The sequence below is a fragment of the Triticum aestivum genome, chromosome 2D, assembly GCF_018294505.1.
Source record: "Triticum aestivum cultivar Chinese Spring chromosome 2D, IWGSC CS RefSeq v2.1, whole genome shotgun sequence".
Classification (NCBI taxonomy): domain Eukaryota; kingdom Viridiplantae; phylum Streptophyta; class Magnoliopsida; order Poales; family Poaceae; genus Triticum; species Triticum aestivum.
Window position 1 is genome coordinate 24,441,685 of NC_057799.1, and position 17,914 is coordinate 24,459,598.

Here is a 17,914-nt window from a genome sequence, read left to right on the forward strand (position 1 = left end):
CTTTAAAATAATAACGGTTTAGGCTTGAACAAATGTGAAATAAACCTAGCGGTTAATTTGTCAAGCACAAAACCTACAACAACTAGGCTCACCTATGTGCACCAACAACTTATGCTAAGCAAGATAAACAACTAACTGATAGCGAGATATATGACAAGAAACAATATGGCTATCACAAAGTAAAGTGCATAAGTAAAGGGCTCGGGTAAGAGATAACCGAGGCACGTGGAGACGACGATGTATCCCGAAGTTCACACCCTTGCGGATGCTAACCTCCATTTGGAGCGGTGTGGAGGCACAATGCTCCCCAAGAAGCCACTAGGGCCACCGTAATCTCCTCATGCCCTCGCACAATGCAAGATGCCGTGATTCCACTAAGGGACCCTTGAGGGCGGTCACCGAACCCGTACAAATGGCAACCCTTGGGGGCGGTCACCGAACCCGTACACTTTGGCAACCCTTGGGGGCGGTCACCGAAACCCGTCAAATTTCTCGGGGCGATCTCCACAACCTAATTGGAGACCCCGACGCTTGCCCGGAGCTTTACACTACAATGATTGAGCTCCGAACACTACCAACCGTCTAGGGCGCCCAAGCACCCAAGAGGAACAAGCTCAAGGGTACCAAGCACCCAAGAGTAATAAGCTTCTCAACTTGTAACTTGTCACTCCGATTGTCGGAGAGGTATCTCTGGGCCCACTCGGTAATGCACATCACTATAAGCCTTGCAAGCATTGTAACTAATGAGTTAGTTGTGGGATGATGTATTACGGAACAAGTAAAGAGACTTGCCGGTAACGAGATTGAACTAGGTATTGAGATACCGACGATCGCATCTCGGGCAAGTAACATACCGATGACAAAGGAAACAACGTATGTTGTTATGTGGTCTGACCGATAAAGATCTTCGTAGAATATGTGGGAACCAATATGAGCATCCAGGTTCCACTATTGGTTATTGACCGGAGACGTGTCTCGGTCATGTCTACATAGTTCTCGAACCCGTAGGGTCCGCACGCTTAAAGTTTGATGACGGTTATATTATGAGTTTATGTGTTTTGATGTACCGAAGGTTGTTCGGAGTCTCGGATGTGATCTCGGACATGACGAGGAGTCTCGAAATGGTCGAGACGTAAAGATCGATATATTGGACGACTATGTTTGGACACCGGAAAAGTTCCGGAAGGTTTTGGACATTTATCGGAGTACCGGGGGTTACCGGAACCCCCCCGGGAACTAATGGGCCTTGTTGGGCCCTAGTGGAGAGAGAGAGGGGCCGGCCAGGGCAAGAGGCGCGCCCCCTCCGCTTGAGTCCGAATAGGACAAGGAAGGGGGGGGGGGCGGCGCCCCCCTTGCCTTTCCCCTCTCCCACTCCTTCCTTCCCCCTCCTTGGATTAGGAAAGGGAGGGGCAAACCTACTTGGAGTAGGTTTCCCCCTCCTAGGGCGCGCCACCCCCCTTGGCCAGCCCTCTCCTCCTCCCCCCTTTATATACGGAGGAGGGGGGCACCCCATAGACACAACAATTGATCTCTTGATCTCTTAGCCGTGTGCGGTGCCCCCCTCCACCTTAATCCACCTCGATAATATCATAGCGGTGCTTAGGTGAAGCCCTGCGTCGGTAGAACATCATCATCGTCACCACGCCGTCGTGCTGACGGAACTCTCCCTCAAAGCTCGGCTGGATCGGAGTTCGAGGGACGTGATCGAGCTGAACGTGTGCTGAACTCGGAGGTGCCGTGCGTTCGGTACTTGATCGGTCGGATCGTGAAGACGTACAACTACATCAACCGCGTTGTGCTAACGCTTCCGCTTTCGGTCTACGAGGGTACGTGGACAACACTCTCCCCTCTCGTTGCTATGCATCACCATGATCTTGCGTGTGCGTAGGATTTTTTTTTGAAATTACTACGTTCCCCAACAGTGGCATCCGAGCGTGGTTTTATGCGTAGATGTTATATGCACGAGTAGAACACAAGTGAGTTGTGGGCGATACAAGTCATACTGCTTACCAGCATGTCATACTTTGGTTCAGCGGTATTGTTGGATGAAGCGGCCCGGACCGACATTACGCGTACGCTTACGCGAGACTGGTTCTACCGACGTGCTTTGCACACAGGTGGCTGGCGGGTGTCAGTTTCTCCAACTTTAGTTGAACTGAGTGTGGCTACGCCTGGTCCTTGAGAAGGTTAAAACATCACTAACTTGACGAACTATCGTTGTGGTTTTGATGCGTAGGTAAGAACGGTTCTTGCTCAGCCCGTAGCAGCCACGTAAAACTTGCAACAACAAAGTAGAGGACGTCTAACTTGTTTTTGCAGGGCATGTTGTGATGTGATATGGTCAAGGCATGATGCTATATTTTATTGTATGAGATGATCATGTTTTGTAACCGAGTTATCGGCAACTGGCAGGAGCCATATGGTTGTCACTTTATTGTATGCAATGCAATTGCTTTGTAATGCTTTACTTTATCACTAAGCGGTAGCGATAGTCGTAGAAGCATAAGTTGGCGAGATGACAACGATGCTACGATGGAGATCAAGGTGTCGCGCCGGTGATGATGGTGATCATGACGGTGCTTCGAAGATGGAGATCACAAGCACAAGATGATGATGGCCATATCATATCACTTATATTGATTGCATGTGATGTTTATCTTTTATGCATCTTATCTTGCTTTGATTGACGGTAGCATTATAGGATGATCTCTCACTAAATTATCAAGGTATAAGTGTTCTCCCTGAGTATGCACAATTGCGAAAGTTGTTCGTGCTGAGACACCACGTGATGATCGGGTGTGATAGGCTCTACGTTCAAATACAACGGGTGCAAAACAGTTGCACACGCGGAATACTCAGGTTAAACTTGACGAGCCTAGCATATGCAGATATGGCCTCGGAACACTGAGACCGAAAGGTCGAGCGTGAATCATATAGTAGATATGATCAACATAGTGATGTTCACCATTGAAACTACTCCATCTCACGTGATGATCGGACATGGTTTAGTTGATTTGGATCATGTGATCACTTAGAGGATTAGAGGGATGTCTATTAAGTGGTAGTTCTTAAGTAATATGATTAATTGAACTTAAATTTATCATGAACTTAGTACCTGATAGTATTTTGCTTGTCTATGTTGATTGTAGATAGATGGCCCGTGTTGTTGTTCCGTTGAATTTTAATGCATTCCTTGAGAAAGCAAAGTTGAAAGATGATGGTAGCAATTACACGGACTGGGTCCGTAACTTGAGGATTATCCTCATTGCTGCACAGAAGAATTACATCCTGGAAGCACCGCTAGGTGCCAGACCTGCTGCAGGAGCAACACCAGATGTTATGAACGTCTGGCAGAGCAAAGTTGATGACTACTCGATAGTTCAGTGTGCCATGCTTTACGGCTTAGAACCGGGACTTCAACGGCGTTTTGAACGTCATGGAGCATATGAGATGTTCCAGTAGTTGAAGTTAATATTTCAAGCAAATGCCCGGATTGAGAGATATGAAGTCTCCAATAAGTTCTACAGCTGTAAGATGGAGGAGAATAGTTCTTTCAGTGAGCATATACTCAGAATGTCTGGGTATAACAATCACTTGATTCAACTGGGAGTTAATCTTCCGGATGATAGCGTCATTGACGGAATTCTTCAATCACTGCCACCAAGCTACAAGAGCTTCGTGATGAACTATAACATGCAAGGGATGGATAAGACGATTCCCGAGCTCTTCGCAATGCTAAAGGCTGCGGAGGTAGAAATCAAGAAGGAGCATCAAGTGTTGATGGTCAAAAAGACCACCAGTTTCAAGAAAATGGGCAAAGGGAAGAAGAAGAGGAACTTCAAGAAGAACAGCAAACAAGTTGCTGCTCAGGAGAAGAAACCCAAGTCTGGACCTAAGCCTAAGACTGAGTGCTTCTACTGCAAACAGACTGGTCACTGGAAGCGGAACTGCCCCAAGTATTTGGCGGATAAGAAGGATGGCAAGGTGAACAAAGGTATATGTGATATACATGTTATTGATGTGTACCTTACTAATGCTCGCAGTAGCACCTGGGTATTTGATACTGGTTCTGTTGCTAATATTTGCAACTCAAAACAGGGACTACGAATTAAGCGAAGATTGGCTAAGGACGAGGTGACGATGCGCGTGGGAAATGGTTCCAAAGTCGATGTGATCGCGGTCGGCATGCTACCTCTACATCTACCTTCAGGATTAGTTTTAGATCTGAATAATTGTTATTTGGTGCCAGCGTTGAGCATGAACATTAGTTCTGGATCTTGTTTGATGCGAGACGGTTATTCATTTAAATCAGAGAATAATGGTTGTTCTATTTATATGAGTAATATCTTTTATGGTCATGCACCCTTGAGGAGTGGTCTATTTTTGTTGAACCTTGATAGTAGTGGTACACATATTCATAATATTGAAGCCAAAAGATGCAGAGTTGATAATGATAGTGCAACTTATTTGTGGCACTGCCGTTTAGGTCATATTGGTGTAAAGCGCATGAAGAAACTCCATACTAATGGACTTTTGGAACCACTTGATTATGAATCACTTGGTACTTGCGAACCGTGCCTCATGGGCAAGATGACTAAAACGCCGTTCTCCGGAACTATGGAGCGAGCAACAGATTTGTTGGAAATCATACATACAGATGTATGTGGACCGATGAATGTTGAGGCTCGCGGCGGGTATCGTTATTTTCTCACCTTCACAGATGATTTAAGCAGATATGGGTATATCTACTTAATGAAACATAAGTCTGAAACATTTGAAAAGTTCAAAGAATTTCAGAGTAAAGTTGAAAATCATCGTAACAAGAAAATAAAGTTTCTACGATCTGATCGTGGAGGAGAATATTTGAGTTACGAGTTTGGTCTTTATTTGAAACAATGTGGAATAATTTTGCAACTCACGCCACCCGGAACACCACAGCGTAATGGTGTGTCCGAACGTCGTAATCGTACTTTACTAGATATGGTGCGATCTATGATGTCTCTTACTGATTTACCGCTATCGTTTTGGGGTTATGCTTTAGAGACGGCTGCATTCACGTTAAATAGGGCACCATCGAAATCCGTTGAGACGACGCCTTATGAACTGTGGTTTGGCAAGAAACCAAAGTTGTCGTTTCTTAAAGTTTGGGGCTGCGATGCTTATGTGAAAAAGCTTCAACCTGATAAGCTCGAACCCAAATCGGAGAAATGTGTCTTCATAGGATACCCAAAGGAAACTGTTGCGTACACCTTCTATCACAGATCTGAAGGCAAGACTTTTGTTGCTAAATTTGGATCCTTTCTAGAGAAGGAGTTTCTCTCGAAAGAAGTGAGTGGGAGGAAAGTAGAACTTGATGAGGTAACTGTACCTGCTCCCTTATTGGAAAGTAGTTCATCACAGAAACCGGTTCCTGTGACACCTACAACAATTAGTGAGGAAGTTAATGATGATGATCATGAAACTTCAGATCAAGTTGTTACTGAACCTCGTAGATCAACCAGAGTAAGATCCGCACCAGAGTGGTACGGTAATCCTGTTCTGGAGGTTATGTTACTAGACCATGACGAACCTACGAACTACGAAGAAGCGATGGTGAGCCCAGATTCCGCAAAATGGCTTGAGGCCATGAAATCTGAGATGGGATCCATGTATGAGAACAAAGTGTGGACTTTGGTTGACTTGCCCGATGATCGGCAAGCCATTGAGAATAAATGGATCTTCAAGAAGAAGACTGACGCTGACGGTAATGTTACTGTCTATAAAGCTTGACTTGTTGCAAAAGGTTTTTGACAAGTTCAAGGGATTGACTACGATGAGACTTTCTCACCCCTAGCGATGCTTAAGTCTGTCCGAATCATATTAGCAATTGCCGCATTTTATGATTATGAAATTTGGCAAATGGATGTCAAAACTGCATTCCTGAACGGATTTCTGGAAGAAGAGTTGTATATGATGCAGCCAGAAGGTTTTGTCGATCCAAAGGGAGCTAACAAAGTGTGCAAGCTCCAGCGATCCATTTATGGACTGGTGCAAGCCTCTCGGAGTTGGAATAAACGCTTTGATAGTGTGATCAAAGCATTTGGTTTTATACAGACTTTTGGAGAAGCCTGTATTTACAAGAAGTGAGTGGGAGCTCTGTAGCATTTCTGATATTATATGTGGATGACATATTACTGATTGGAAATGATATAGAATTTCTGGATAGCATAAAGGGATACTTGAATAAGATTTTTTCAATGAAAGACCTCGGTGAAGCTGCTTATATATTGGGCGTCAAGATCTATAGAGATAGATCAAGATGCTTAATTGGACTTTCACAAAGCACACACCTTGACAAATTTTTGAAGAAGTTCAAAATGGATCAAGCAAAGAAAGGGTTCTTGCCTGTGTTACAAGGTGTGAAGTTGAGTAAGACTCAATGCCCGACCACTGCAGAAGATAGAGAGAAGATGAAAGATGTTCCCTATGCTTCAGCCATAGGCTCTATCATGTATGCAATGCTGTGTACCAGACCTGATGTGTGCCTTGCTATAAGTTTGGCAGGGAGGTACCAAAGTAATCCAGGAGTGGACCACTGGACAGCGGTCAAGAACATCCTCAAATACCTGAAAAGGACTAAGGATATGTTTCTCGTTTATGGAGGTGACAAAGAGCTAGTCGTAAATGGTTACGTCGATGCAAGCTTTGACACCGATCCGGACGATTCTAAATCGCAAACCACATACGTGTTTACATTGAACGGTGGAGCTGTCAGTTGGTGCAGCTCTAAACAAAGCATTGTGGCGGGATCTACGTGTGAAGCGGAATACATAGCTGCTTCGGAAGCAGCAAATGTAGGAGTCTGGATGAAGGAGTTCATATCCGATCTAGGTGTCATACCTAGTGCATCGGGTCCAATGAAAATCTTTTTTGACAATACTGGTGCAATTGCCTTGGCAAAGGAATCCAGATTTCAAAAGAGAACCAAGCACATCAAGAGACGCTTCAACTCCATCCGGGATCTAGTCCAGGTGCGAGACATAGAAATTTGCAAGATACATATGGATCTGAATGTTGCATACCCGTTGACTAAGCCTCTTCCACGAGCAAAACATGATCATCACCAAGGCTCCATGGGTGTTAGAATCATTACTGTGTAATCTAGATTATTGACTCTAGTGCAAGTGGGAGACTGAAGGAAATATGCCCTAGAGGCAATAATAAAGTTATTATTTATTTCCTTATATCATGATAAATGTTTATTATTCATGCTAGAATTGTAATAACCGGAAGCATAATACTTGTGTGAATACATAGACAAATAGAATGTCAATAGTATGCCTTTACTTAACTAGCTCATTGATCAAAGATGGTTATGTTTCCTAGCCATTGACATGAGTTGTCATTTGATTAACGGGATCACATCATTAGGAGAATGATGTGATTGACTTGACCCATTCCGTTAGCCTAGCACTTGATCGTTTAGTATGTTGCTATTGCTTTCTTCATGACTTATACATGTTCCTATGACTATGAGATTATGCAACTCCCGTTTACCGGAGGAACACTTTGTGTGCTACCAAACGTCACAACGTAACTGGGTGATTATAAAGGTGCTCTACAGGTGTCTCCGAAGGTACTTGTTGGATTGGCGTATTTCGAGATTAGGATTTGTCACTCCGATTGTCGGAGAAGTATCTCTGGGCCCACTCGGTAATGCACATCACTATAAGCCTTGCAAACATTGTAACTAATGAGTTAGTTGCGGGATGATGTATTACGGAACGAGTAAAGAGACTTGCCGGTAACGAGATTGAACTAGGTATTGAGATACCGACGATCGAATCTCGGGCAAGTAACATACCGATGACAAAGGGAACAACGTATGTTGTTATGCGGTCTGACCGATAAAGATCTTCGTAGAATAAGTGGGAGCCAATATGAGCATCCAGGTTCTGCTATTGGTTATTGACCGGAGACGTGTCTCGGTCATGTCTACATAGTTCTCGAACCCGTAGGGTCCGCACGCTTAAAGTTTGATGACGGTTATATTATGAGTTTATGTGTTTTGATGTACCGAAGGTTGTTCGGAGTCCCGGATGTGATCTCGGACATGACGAGGAGTCTCGAAATGGTCGAGACGTAAAGATCGATATATTGGACAACTATGTTTGGACACCGGAAAAGTTCCGGAAGGTTTTGGACATTTATCGGAGTACCGGGGGTTACCGGAACCCCCCGGGAACTAATGGGCCTTGTTGGGCCCTAGTGGAGAGAGAGAGGGGCCGGCCAGGTCAAGAGGCGCGCCCCCTCCCCTTGAGTCTGAATAGGACAAGGAAGGGGGGGGGGGGCGGCGCCCCCCCTTGCCTTTCCCCTGTCCCACTCCTTCCTCCCCCTCCTTCTTGGACTAGGAAAGGGAGGGGCAAACCAACTTGGAGTAGGTTTCCCCCTCCTAGGGCGTGCCACCCCCCTTGGCCGGCCCTCTCCTCCTCCACCCCTTTATATACGGAGGAGGGGTGCACCCCATAGACACAACAATTGATCGCTTGATCTCTTAGCCGTGTGCGGTGCCCCCCTCCACCATAATCCACCTCGATAATATCATAGCGGTGCTTAGGCGAAGCCCTGCGTCGGTAGGACATCATCATCGTCACCACGCCGTCGTGCTGACGGAACTCTCCCTCAAAGCTCGGCTGGATCGGAGTTCGAGGGACGTCATCGAGCTGAACGTGTGCTGAACTCGGAGGTGCCGTGCGTTCGGTACTTGATCGGCCGGATCGTGAAGACGTACGACTACAGCAACCATGTTGTGCTAACGCTTCCGCTCTCGGTCTACGAGGGTACGTGGACAACACTCTCCCCTCTCGTTGCTATGCATCACCAGGATCTTGCGTGTGCGTAGGATTTTTTTTGAAATTACTACGTTCCCCAACATGTGAGTCATGGCAAAGCACTTGAGAAGACTAAAATAAGGATGAGCATTAAGCATCAACATAGTCTTGGATAAATGAGATACACGGTGCATGACATTCCTTCCCACACCCACCCACTAGCAAATGGGTTCACAAGCTCACTAAAAAGATAACAACAAAGCTTGCGACAACCCATGGTGAAGATAGAAGATGAAAGCCTCATCAAGATGAGGGATACCAACTAAGATGGCAAAAGCCTCGTAGAGATAAGCATGAGGAAAATAATCTTCACCACACAAGAGTGCATCAAGATGCAACGAGATAAGACACGCACTCAAGGCAAAAGCTTTCACGGAGCCACCAAAGAAATAACAAGAAAGACAAGGTGGATGTGAAAGAAAGGATATCATCTAGAGATGTAAATTCTCTCAAGTGTATAAGGTTCTAGGTGGACGAGATCATGATGATATATATCTACAAAGAAGGATGTACACCCGAAATAGTTACAACACGAAGGCACAAGATATCCAAGAGGAAGTCATACATATACCAATAAGATATTTGCTTGGAAGCATAGCACATGGCTAGATATGGTCTTATAGTATATAAATGAAATCCTACCACACAACCATCAAAAACATCACAACTAGCAACATGAGATCATTGTTCGGATGCTTTGAGAAAGGACACAAGTATCACAAGAAGGAATGAGTAACATGCCATGATACAACCTACACAAGGTTGATGCAAGAAATGTGTGCATGCATGAAGTATAAGAAGATACTTGTTACCGAGTTAACATTGGAAGGATGTAGTAGGTACCAATTGAAGGTACAAATTAGTTCATTGATCAGCCTAGCTTGACTCCAATAAGCACATGGTGACAACACCTTCCTTGTGAGTGAGCCGAGCATCCAGTGCATCTCCAATTGTTCTTAGAACAACAGCACAAACAAAATGGTACCCAAACTCATTGGGACCAAAGAGTTAGAAACACCAATATACATAGGACAAACTCCACATAAATAAGTGCTTATAGATATGATTTTCATGCACATCTCATCCAATTTGAGACTTGGTGGAGTTTCCCCTATATATTGGGTCGGAGAAAGAAAGCATGCCAAAGAAAATACATGAAGTAAATATGCATGCTAAAGACTTTCAAGAACCAACACCAAATGAAAACGGAATACACTACACCACAACACTTGTTTCAGGGCAGTTAACTGCCGGGAGAAGTATCTAAACAAGGGCAAATTTACTGCCGGGGCATCTGTAACTGCCGGTAGAACTAGCTCACGGCGATGCAACTGCCGCCAGAACTTGAGGAACAAAGGAAAACAAACTGTCGGTACACTTGGGGGCGCCCTGTCTGCTTGGAGAAGCCTACTACGGCGCATTATCTGCCGGGGTTCGCTTTTTTCGCGAGAGTAAAATATAGTTTGGGCCTAAGCGCGCGCAAGTGTGGAAAAGCGCGCGAGAGACAAAAAAAAGCCCAAAAGAACTACTACCTCGTGCCCTACCTCCAGACCGCAGCCACCCCAAATCCCTCATGCCCTACCTGACCGCAGCCGCCGCCCCCAAATCCGACCGGTGCCCCCAAATCCAATCGGCGCCAGCGTCCCCCACCACCGCAGCCCCGCCGCCGCCGGCGTCCCCCACCACCGCAGCTCCGCCGCCGTCCCGAGCCACCACTCCCGCCGCACCCAGCCACCCCGACTCCTCTCCCAGCCACCCCAGTGCCGCTGGCCACCGTAAATCCTAGTACTGCCGGCGGCGCCCCCCACCACCACAGCCCCGCCGCCTCTTCCAGCCACCCCACCGCCGCTGACCTCGTCCACCCGGACGGAGTCAGTCTTTGGCCCCAACAACTGTACAGCAGCGCCGCGGCACCCCCACGGACCGAGGAGTCGAGCACTGAGCGGGACCGCTTCCTCTACGTCCTCTCCGATCCTCCAAGCAGCGGTCGTCCCTCTTCTCCGGCGAGCAGCTCACTGCCACATCAACATCCTCTCCATTCCCCGAAGCAGCGGAGCGTCCCTCTTCTCCGGCGAGCAGTTCTACCACCTCAACATCAACATCCTCTCTGTGGACAGGGCTGCCTCCTGAACATCCTCTCTCTGAGCATTTGGTGAGATTTCTTTGCTGCCTGGGTTTGGTTTAAATTGTGTACCTGCAAATGAGATTCAATTCTGACTTGTACAATTGTTACCATTTCAATCTGTGAACTTGGCAGATGATTCAATGCTAACTTGCAAAAATGTTAGATGGGTTAGTTTAATCTGTGTACTTGGCACTCAGTTATATTTTTTACAACACTTCTTTTTGTGTTTAGTTGATGCCTCAAAGTTGTAGCACGTAGACAGAACAAGTGCTCTGTTTTTATCATATAGATGCCTGTTTTTATATAGATGCAAAGTTGTAGCATGTGGACAGAACAAGTGCTCTGTTTTTATCATATGGATGCCTCCTCAACCCTTGTTTCTACAAGACTTCTTTTTTTATGTTTCATGAAATCAGATTTGTGGATTCCTTAAAAAAAAATCAGATTTGTGGACATAACAAGTGCTTTGTTTTTATCATATAGATAATAATATTCTTACTACTATTTTAGTTTTTGCAGTTCCTGAAATGACATCTTTCAATTTAATATTTATTCTATTATGCCAGATTGCATTCTTGGTCCGTATTGTATTTGTCCTTGCTTGTATTAGATATGAATGGCATGCATTTTGTCACTAGATTTCCCCCATTAATAGAAGTATACTTTATTTCGTATGTTAGGTAAATATAGTGAATTTGGTCAAGAATGGGCAAGAGTTGGATGGATAGAGCTAGAAACACACAAGCATATATTGACGGGGTAGTGAAATTCATAGAGTTTGCTTTTACTCATTCAGCAAGAGGGAATGCTATATTATGTCCTTGTAGAAAATGCTTGAACTATTGTTGGTTTGAAGCTAGTGATGTGTATGAACACTTATTATATCATGGGTTTATTAGTGGGTACAAAAGATGGATATATCATGGGGAGGCATCATCATCTCTTGCATCTGATAGTGACCATGATCCGGTCCAACCTAATGATGTTCAAGAGGAGAATGACCTAGATAATTATGATGAGATGTTCGAAATGATTCAAGATATGGCACACCTAATTGGGGATTTGAGTGATAGTGGCGGCGGGGAGGATCCAATTCACGAGGATGTAGAGCCTGGGAGCGTTGACCCTCTTCTAGAAAAGAAAAAGAAGCATGAGGCAGATGCTTTTCGACAATTCATAGCTGATGATAACGAGGAGCTTTATCCAGGGTGCACAACCTTTTCAAAACTATGTTTCGTTGTTAGGTTACTACATACCAAATCTCTTGGAGGTTGGAGCGATAAAAGCTTTGACATGATGCTAGAGTTGCTAAAAGAGGCCTTCCCAACAGCAAAGCTACCCAAAAACTTTTATGAAGCTAAGAAAATGATAAAACGTCTTGAGCTTGGTTATATTAAAATTCATGCATGTGAGAATGATTGCATTCTGTTTTGGAAGGAGCATGCAGATAAAGATATTTGTCCTAGATGCAAAACTTCCCGGTGGAAATCTGAAAAGAACAGCCTTGATGGGAAACGTGTACACAAGGTCCCAAGGAAGGTTCTTCGTTATTTTCCAATAAAGAAGAGGCTACAACGCCTGTTCGTGTCCCCGAAGAGTGCAACAGATTGCAAACGGCATGATGAAGAATGCACAAGAGATGGACTAATAAGGCATACAACAGATGCACCTGCTTGGAAGGACTTTGATGCCAAATATCCTAAGTTTGCTGAAGATAGTCGCAACATTAGGCTGCTTATATGTGTTGATGGTTTTAATCCATTTAGGACAATGAATTTATCATATAGTGTTTGGCCTGTTGTAGCAATTCTGTTGAATCTTCCTCCTTGGTTGTGCATGAAGCAACAAAATTTCATCCTATCTCTGCTAATTCTTGGTCCAAAGTCACCTGGGAGAGATATAGATGTGTTCCTTGAACCACTTATTGATGATTTGAACTCGCTATTTGAGGAGGGTGTTAGAACCTATGATGCCTCGACCGGTAAACCCTTCAACCTCCATGCTGCTGTATTATCAACTACATCTGACCTCCCAGGCTTATGCACTCTATCTGGTATTGTAACCTCGGGTGAATTTGGTTGTCCATTGTGCGGCTCATAGACTTGCTCTCTTCGGCTGAAGGAAGGCAAGAAATTTTGCTATATGAATCATCGAAGGTTTCTTGATCCAAACCATGAATACAGATTTGATGAGGACTCCTTTGATGGTGGTGTGGAGTTAGGGGCAGCACCTGTACCACTTACCGGAGAGGAAGTTTTGTCCCTCACTGAAAATATGAAGACTGTTTTTGGAAAGAACCCTTCCGGGAAAACAACCACCAAGAAGCGCAAGGTTGGCGAACCACCAATAGTTCGGAAAAGAAAATCCATATGGTTTAGGTTGCGATACTGGAAAGACTTGCTGCAGCCTCATAATCTTGATGCAATGCATATTGAAAAGAATGTATGTGAAAACATAATTAACACACTTTTAGGCATGGATAACAAGTCAAAAGACAATTATGCTTCTCGTAAAGATCTAGAGCATCTAGGAATAAGGAACGCTCTCCAACCTGTCCCAGTTGGTGAAGAATTTGATTTGCCTACTGCACCCTATGCAATGGTCAATGAAAATAAGAAATTGTTTTGCCAAGTTTTGAAGGGAGCTAGGTTCCCTGATGGTTGTGCATCTGATATACGCCGCAGTGTCCTTGTCAAGCAGAAGAAGATCACTGGGTTGAAGAGCCACGACAATCATATTCTTTTGCAGCAATTGCTTCTGCTAGTTGTTCGGAACACACTGCCAAAGGAAGTCGCCATTCCATTGGTTCGTGTCAGCAGATTCTTCAAGCAAATATATTCTCCTGTCATTTCCATAAGTGATATGGAGAAGCTAGAGGGAGAAATAGTTGAGACCTTGTGCATTCTTGAGACCATATTTCTGCCATCATTTTTTGATCTTATGGTTCACTTGATGGTTCATCTTCCAACCCAAGTGAGGCTATGGGGCCCAGTAAAGTACAACAGCATGTATCCGGTAGAAAGGTCATCCCTAAACCTATTTTCTGGGTATCATATGGTTTCTTCCCCATCTCCAAAATAATCTGATATATGTTACGTATATACTATATAGGTATAATATGAAGCTAAAGGGGTTTGTTCGTACCAAGAGCCATCCTGAGGGGTCAATTGCAGAGGGCTATGTGTTTGATGAGTCCCTTACATACTGTTCCCGTTATTTACAGGGATGTGAGACTAGATTTAGCAGAAAATGCAGAACTGATGTCCCTGAGCCCAGTGTATCTACTATGCCATTCTTTACCAACAAGGGTCGATTTTTGGCTGGAAAGCATGTAGTGACCTTGGATCACAAGTCATGGCTGCAAGCACATCGATATGTTTTGTTTAATTATGATAACATAGATCCATACTTGAGGTATGTCATTCTAAGAATTGTTATCATTTGAGCCTATGAACGATATTTGTCATAGTGCTGAACTTTTGTACTTAACTCCTGCAGCAAGTATGATGCCTATGTGTCTTCAATTGGCCATGGGACTAAGTTAGAGATTAGTCGCACTCGCCATGTGAAATTCCATGAGTGGTTTAAGTCCCATGTGGCACAACTAATTGCGAATGGTGAAGATATTTCCGAAGAGATTCGAACTTTAGCTAATGGGCCCTTCTCAGCTGCAAGGAAATGTAATAGCTATACCATAGATGGGTACAATTTCCACACGAAGTCCTATGATGAGGGTAGATCTACCCAAAGCAGTGGGGTTGCTCTTGTCTCTCAAATTCTGTCCCCCTCATGTGAAGATAGTGAAGATCTTATGGTCACAAATAAAATATATTATGGTGTTATAACCGAAATTCTTGAGTTAAATTATAACAACAAAGGAAGTATTGTGCTTTTCAAATGTGATTGGGTTGACAACCATGCACAAGACAAGTGGGTTCAAGTTGATTATTTGGGTGTCACGCGTGTGAACTTCAAGCATTTATTCAAGTCTGATGAACCTTTCATTTTGGCATCTCAAGCAACTCAAGTGTACTATGTGCAAGATGATCTTGATAAAGATTGGTGTTTTGTTAGAAGTTTTCCACATCCACGAGACCTTTATGATATGTTTGAAGTGGAAGATGGTGCTTATGACCAGCATGATGCACCTAGAGTACCAATCCCTGATCTAGATGCCAATGTAGATCTCAGTGTTGATGTTAGAAATATACCTCGTAGTAGGACAGATATAGATGGAACACTCGTTCGTGCAATTCAGCAACCAAAGTGTGTGTCTTTTCCTTACATTTTTCAGTTATATGCTTACCTACTTGACATCTAATGTGCCATTAATTTTCTCTTCAGGAAAAAGAATGGAAAAGGAAGATACGAGGACAATGTTCAAGAACGAGAGGAAGAGAGGCTAGCATGAATTAGAGCAAGAAACAACGAGGAATTTGAACGATTTGGTCGCTTTAGATTTTCAAATATAAATGAAGAAAATGGAGGCCCAGCTAGTCAGCGACAAACTAAAAGGAAGAAGGTGATATATCATGCTTTTGTTTGGTTGCTGCATCTATTACTTCAGTTTTGAGGCACTTTGATTCATGCTTTGAGTTCATGACAACTTTATACATCATCCTGTTTGTTTATTTGTAGAGCACTGCAGAAAAGCCTATTGTTGAAGTAACTCGAGTCCTTAGGTCCCAAACGACTAGAGATGTTGAAGAGATGCCTTGTGAGAACGTCCAAGAGGATGAAGGTGCGTTGCTCTAATATTTGTGCATATAGTCTGTTAGTTAAATGTATGATAGCCTAGTAACTATTGTCCATGTTTAGACCATGAGTTGGGTCAAGAAACAAAAGGGAAGAAGGGCAAAAAGCGCACTAGAATGCATAATGTGTATGATAGATTGGGGACAGTGCCACCAATTCGTGTACAGTACAATGAAGATGGACAACCAGTTGGGGACAATGCCTCGGAGTTTTCCAACTTCATCTCCACACTTGTGAAAAGTAAAATATCTCTTAGGCACACTGATTGTAGAAAGGTTGAGTTGAGCAAAAAATTCAATTATGGACAACCTTAAAGGTATAATATAATGTGCCCATTTATCTAATACATCGCCCTTACATTGTATAATTACACATGCTTGATACATTTACACATGCTTGAAAACAGATGTATTACGTTGTGGATGACAAACTTAAGGATTGGGTCATGGGAAGCGCTGCCAAGAAATGGAGGGATTTCAAATTAGAGTTGAAGACTTTGTATTTTGATGACAAGACCGATGAGGAACTCCAAGTTGTCCCTGATAATAGAGTTAGCCCAACAGATTGGGAAGAACTCGTTGCCTTTTGGAAAAGTGAAAGAGGGAAGAAGCGTAGCCAGCAAGGGAAACAAAACCGAAAGGAGATGGAATTATTGCATACATCAGGTAGTAAAAGTCATGCTCGTGTTTCTCATGAAATGGTACATATAAGTCTTACTTGCACAAATTATTTGCCATCATTTCTAGATTATTCTGATCTAACTACTTGAAAATAAATGGCAGCATATGAAGAATGGATATCCCCCTCATAGACATGAAGTGTTTATGGAAACACACAATTGCAAGAAGACCGGTGCCCCTTCAAGTGTGGCTGCAACAAATATGTTTGTAAGTATTTGAAGTAGTTTTAGCAACCTATTTTCTTTGAAGTTATTAGTTGAAGCAACACTACATTATCACTGTGTTAATGAATCATATGTTATGTCTTGTAGAAAAAGATAGAAAATATGGAGAATGAGCGTCCAGAACTTTTGGAAAAAACCATCCAACAAGGTGACCTCTTCTCGCATGTAACTACAAAGGAGAGGAATGGGTATGTCAGGTGTAAAGGTCTAGGACCAAGTGCTGCAGGTTTGGGCATGCCAGGAACTAGAAAGCTGAAATCAATGAAGCTTCAAATGGCCGAGGAAGAAGCAAAAGAAGCTCGACAAGAAAATGCGCTTCTACATGAGCGTGTAGATCAACTCGAGAATGATTTCCAATCAGTAGTTACAAGTCTTAAGGATGAATTTCTGCAAATGAAGAGATTGTTGTTACAATCAAATGCTAGACAAAATGTTGAGTTCAGTCCACGGTATGGCTCGCCACAGAATATGGTAGATGCATATGCATATGGACATGAAGGTGCATATGGACAAGAAGATAGTGTAGGATCTGCCACCCCTACCTTTGAGGTGCGACGAGAGAAGGAGGCAACCATTTTGCAAAAGAAGACAGAAGGGGCACTGTTGCAAAAGAAGGTATCAACATTCACTCAGGATTACAATGTCCAATCCCCATTCACTCAGGAATACAATGTCCAACCCCCCTGCTCAATATGAGGTGCTGCAAGAGAGGGCAGCTGCCATTTCCCAAAAGAAGAAGGCAACAGTGCAACAAGATAAGGATGTGACACTTCATCGAAACAAGATGGCAACATCCCTACGGAAAGAAGTTCCAATCATGCAGAAAAATCATCAGGTCAGATTTTACTATGTTTATACTTTGCCTCTAGTTTCTATAGGATGGAAAAGAATCACTTCCGCTTATCTAACTTCTTTTTCATGATTCCCCAGCAAGGAAGGGATGTGATACTTTATAATGTTTACCGGGATCATAATAGCCCCGTGGCAAAAGCTACAATTCTATCAGTTGATCGGAGAGAGGAGGTAGGTGGTCAGGAGCTTGGCTATCAATATTGTAAGGTTGTCGTGAACTATGTAATAAAAAGGGATGCTATTCTGCCTCGTGGTGTTGGGGACATGACAACCATGGGGCAAGCTCAAGGGCGATGTATCGCATGGCCTCACAAGCATGTAAGCTTGGGTTCTTTTGCTAAATTTACAATGACTATCATGGTTGATTGCTTAATACTCTTTTGCTTCTATGTATGTAGTTGGAAGTGG